This window comes from Galleria mellonella, unplaced genomic scaffold, assembly GCF_026898425.1.
Source record: "Galleria mellonella isolate WM207_F2 unplaced genomic scaffold, CSIRO_AGI_GalMel_v1 utg146, whole genome shotgun sequence".
NCBI classification, from domain to species: domain Eukaryota; kingdom Metazoa; phylum Arthropoda; class Insecta; order Lepidoptera; family Pyralidae; genus Galleria; species Galleria mellonella.
Genome location: NW_026441999.1, coordinates 3,230,860 through 3,236,859, shown reverse-complemented (window position 1 = coordinate 3,236,859; position 6,000 = coordinate 3,230,860).

Here is a 6,000-nt window from a genome sequence, read left to right as displayed (position 1 = left end):
GCACCGCGGATGGAAATGCAACGGTTTAGGAACTAGCTGCTTGGAAAATGTTGAATGAAATCGTCCCTGAATTTGTTTTAAGTATTTAATCTTTACTAACATTATTAATGTGATAGTGAGTTTGTTTTTCACCTCTTAACGCCTTAATGACTCTCTTATCATGGCTACTGTATGCAATAAAGGTGACCAAAGTAAGATAAAGTACTGCTTATGTCTATAGGCGACATATCTGATAGCCCCATTGCTAGTAATATGCCCTATTAGATCGACCTCCACGCGGCTCCCCCTGGAAACCATCATGATTAATTCCTGTCGAATTCATCATGGCGGGACAACTGACCTGCATTCATTCTCACCTATCATCTTCCACTGGTGCCTCGTCGGTGTATACCGATAGCGCGGACAAGTTTACCATTCCAGTTTCATCTGTTAAAAAAAATAACACATAACTAAAATAAAATATAATAGTATTAATTACATTTAAATCACATAACAATAATAGAAATAACATCTATATCTTTGAACACAAACAGTCTGTGGTCATCCGACGAAACTCCAGCAAGTTGGAGGCAAACACGTCTAATTGCGGATACCGTCTACATGTTTAATTGTACATACTACGCAGCGCCATCTAGTATTAGACTAAGCAGAGCTTGTTTAATGGAGTACTTGACAAGTGATAGATATACTTAAATACAACTTTTTTGGTAAATCGATGCACATTACATATAATATAATACTGACATCAATATAAAAAAACGTATTTATTAATATTGTATTGTCCAAGAACCGAACCCGTGACCATTGTAACTAGTAGAATCGTCAAAAAGAACCGCGGATAGCTCGTGACGTGAACAGAACATTCATTTACAGGCGAAGACAAAGTCAGCGAAATATTTTCCGTGTGATGGATTCCGATCAATAAATTCACTGGAAGAGATATCGCGTGTGATTCGTTATAATTTGTTTTGTAGATAGTGACCGATGCTTAGATCTGGGGATTAGGCCGGCCATGTTTATTTATTTAAATAACTTTATTGACCAAAAGAAGATATGGTACAAAAGGCGGACTTAATGCCAAGTAGCATTCTTCAGTCAACCTTTGAGTTGAACAGTGAATCACGAACGCGATACTTCATTATTGAGATTTTTTTTGATGGGTGAAAATGTTATGGTAAGCCCGCCTGCGCTATCGGGATACGTTGGCGGAGCACCAGTGAAGGGTGATAGATGAGAATGAAAACAGGCCAGTTAGCCTATCATGATGAATTCATCAGGAATTAACCATGATAGTTTCCAAGTAGAACCGCGAGGAGGCCGACCTGGTTGGATATATTGCTAGCAATGGGATTCTGTCTCCATCACTAACAATCCCTTTCTCCCCATCATTATTGAGATAGGTAAAGAAAATAACAATTTATAATGTATACATATACACAATTAATAATATATACATAAATAACATAAAATGATGATTATTACATATACATGAATTTACTGGGTACAGAGGAATATCACCTGAGTCTGCAGGAATGGCAACGCATGAGGGGTATCATGGGCGAAACAGTATACTCTGTTATGTCCATGGTACTGCTCATGTCTATAGGCGACAATTATCACTTTCCATTAGGTGGGTCGTCAGCTTGTTTGCCATTCTAAGTTATATATATTATAATGAAACCAAAACCTTAATGTTCAAGAAAAGAGCATATTCCATTCTGAAAGGCTGCCAGCACATTTGCAATTCCTCCGGTGTTTTGAGTGCAAATGGGAGGCGGTAGTGTTATAAAAAAAACCCCTAAAATCGACCAGGTATTTATTATAACACCTCTTTTGTAAAAGTACAAGTGTTTCTTCTAATAATATCAATAATAAACGACTAATAATGGATTTATCAGTTAACTGTGAAAGAGCGAGCACAGTAGATCTCAGAGGTCGCACAGTATTACAGGTTTTTTGTATGATAAAGCCCAACATTCAATAATAATAAATAACTTATATAGATTAGTACAGACTAGGCATGGAATATGCTACACTTAATTCGTTATCATTTAGTGAAATAGTTATTTTTATTCACTGTGAATGAAACTTAATGTCGCACTCTCTACTATTTGCTATTGTAAGTGAAATGTGTAATAGAGACGAAGAAATACAGACTTTAACGCAGTATGATAAAGGTGTTATTCATTCGCTATGTATTATCCAGTCGGCCGTCTGATATGAATTCACTTCACTGCTACTGCTAATCGAGAACGGTTATGACTATCTGCGATTTCATGTATTGTGATTTGTAGCTTTTTTTTTTTATACAACTTAGAATGACAAACAAGCTGACGGCCCACCTGATGGAAAGTGGTAACCGTCGCCTATAGACATGAGCAGTACCATGGACATAACAGAGTATACCGTTTCGCCCATGATACCCCCCATGCGTTGCCATTCCTGAGGACTCAGGTGTTATTCCTCCGTACCCAGTAAATTCACGCCATATCCCACCCTTGAAACCGAAACACAGCCATGCAAACACAACTGCTTCACGGTTGAAACACGAATGGGACAGAGGTACCCAAGCAATCGACTTTCGTACAAAGTCTCCCTCTGGTGTCTATACGAAGCGAAATAGCTAATGTAAAGTATGATTTTGCGTATCATATGATATTTCACATAACATGTGAAATGTTTCAAACCCAGTTCACACCTATTTAGGCACTTCTATTGACAGGTAATCTGTGTCGGTATCTCTCCCTCGTTGAAGCCCTGGATCCCATTTGTCTTGGAGTTTATTGAACTCGGCTTTCAGTGCGTTTGTTTCCATATCTGACGGTGTTACGCGTCTATATTGTGATAGATGAATACACTGGCTTTATGGATATGCTGGGTAGCTTCCGCAAACGAATGACTAGTGAAATAGAATGACACAGATACATTCATTAAAATATACTATCATACTAACACTGGGCCCATAACTTGATAACGAATCTTACTAATACCAATAATTGGCGGGAAATTATATTAATTATACTTATTAATGTTATAAATGTTAAAATGAGTTTGTGGTTTGGTATTTTAACGGCTCAATCAGTAAATATAAATCTGAATAGGCCGTAAGAAAGGGGAGAAGGGATTGTTAGTAATAAGGAGATTAATCTCTATTGATAGTAGTATATTTTATCAGGTCGACCCCCACACGGAACCTTGGAACCTTGGAATACATAATCTTTAATTCCTAGTGAATTCCTCACGATGTACCAATTGACCTGACTTCATTCTCATCGCTTCACCCCTCATTGGGTCTGATTTCATTTTCAATTTAAAAAATATAGGCTCTAAGATACGAGTTTTTTTTTTTATATTAAAATTAAATTCATCACCGAAAAGTGAATAGTGATCTTGCTTGCGCTATGGATTGGTTACCAGTAAATACTGTTGATACTAGGTGAGGATGAATCAAATCACGATAATCTCTAGGAAGGACAGCGTAGAGGTCGATCTGATAGGATACAGTATTAGCAATGAGGCCACTAGACTTTATTACAAGTAATCTGCCCTGCCCAGGATACGAATACGTATGTAACATATGTGTAGTGTCAAACAATTTGTTCTAAAAACTGTGTGGTGAAAATTGGCAGTAATGTTTTATTAATGAATACTTAACGTATCTATAATTTTATATGGCAGGTCCAACCACCACCAACCACCAACCTAATTCGAAATAAATTCGACAATTCGAATTTGCCAATCACAAAATAACGGTCAAAATTTAAATTGATGTTTAAAAAGTAATTCGGCTAATAGAGCTTACGCAGTGTATCGTAAATAACAATATCGATAAAAACAAGTCGATAATTTATTTATTTATTTGTAATTAACATATACTTACTTGTAATTATTTATTTGCCTCTATGTGTCTACTTTAATTAACGCACTAGGCAATGCGGTTGTGTAATTTAGTTCATCCTGGCAATGCTATACGCCGTTTGACTGATACCTATCGATAAACAATGTATTTGCATAGTAATCTCAACTATGAATTGGATTAATTTTATCTTATTTGCAATCATTAAAATACAGGGTTTAATTTTATTGGTGCTATGCCCATTTATATTAGTACTGTCAGTGCAAATATTTAATTAATTTGTTCAAGGACAACTTGATATTTTGTTAGCTTTGTGTTTAACCAATATTTTGAGAATTGGTGTTTCCAAGAAGGGAAGTGAAGAGAAGTTTGTATTTTTATTTACAGTTGCAAATGAGTAATCATTGTTTGTTTACGTTTTTATGAATTCAGAGAATTTATCTCATTAGAAATGTTGATTGAGTTAGATTTATTTGCTGCATACAGAAAATACATTTACTTCAAGATTTACTGTTTTATAATCTATATCAGTATTGTATAATTTTCAGTAAAATTCTAATGTTACTAACACAGGCCGTCAAAGGTACAAAACAATTGTACCTTATTATCACATACATACATATCTGTCATGCCTGTCTCCCATTAGGGTAGGCAGAAACAATAGAACGCCAAAAGCTTTGATTCAAATAAACCTCTTTCGCTTCTTCTACGTTTATCAATCTTTTCATACACGCTCGCCGGTTACGGGTACCTTTAATTTGGCCCCTCTTCAGTACGTTGCCTATTTGGTCGACATACGTCGTCTTATTATCAAGTACAGGGTATTTATATTTTAAGGTAATAATAAGTTTCTTAGCTCTCAAATTGGAAAAAAGAATACACATTTACTAACTGTCATTATTATAATATTACCGATTACCGTAAACAAACAGTGTGTTTGATTATTTCATAATTGTATGAAGATATCTTTATATTGAAGAAGGTATTTTACATTGCGTCTTCTAATAATAAAAAAATTAAAATAATGATTTTAATGTAAGGCCAATGGGATTGACTTACGTATATTTTAGTCATAAATGCTCGACTAGTTTTCAAACCATCCGGGACCATTAGTCATGTGATACATTCTCATAAGAGAATCCGGTTATTCTTACATTAATATATAATGTGTAGTTACCAAACTTTTAACAGTAAAATAAAGATTTTCAGTACGTTTTGGTAAGTTTTACAATATATGTCGCTGGTTTGCTATACTTGAACTTGCCTATCTCGCTGGTTATATCGACAACTCTCGTTCTAAAAATATCTTCATTTCAAATTCCATTACGTAGCGAAACTCTGAGCATATAACTAACTTTCGATGCTTATATCTCGAAAAATCTCCCTGATACCAAAACTTATTATGCAAATTTGTGTGTGACTCTTGGACTCTTTTGATGGATATAATAACCTGTGACAGATAGGGAAACTTATAAATAAAACTCTTATTAATTTTGGACAGTCCTTAGCATCAAAAATTGCCAGTAGCACGTATACTAATAGTAGCAGAAGTAAACAAAATCCAAAACTAATCCAGTAACCAAGAATATAATAATGACATTATTAATAGTAGAGATGGCATGGGTGCGCTCCTTGTCACGTTGGTTTCCAATATGCTCGGCAAAGTGTATCCATGTCAAGCATCTAGTAGAGTAACTGAATGTGACAGTTTATGTTTTGTTTTATGTGTGTCGTTGTCATCGCAATATCTTGAAATTGTTTTTACATAACATAAAAAACAACAAGTTGTTGCACAATGAAATAGATTAAATAAAAATATTAAATATTTTTCTTAGATCTGAAATCTTACAGAGATTCGAATAGATGGTTACCTAGAGTATCTATCGCCATATATTCAAATACTTTTGCAAAATCCAACGACTACTACTTATCCTTACAAATGTTATAAATGTAATAATTTTTTTACTTATTGGCGCCTTAACGACTCAACCAAATGTTTTAATAATTTGGTACGCATATAGTTTTTGAGATGGAAAAGAGCATACACGTAGTCTATGAAACTGGAAGTCAACTATAAAATGAAATTCCGAATTTTTGGACACAATTTTGTGTTTTTGTTCGTACCGAAATCGGACTATAGAATG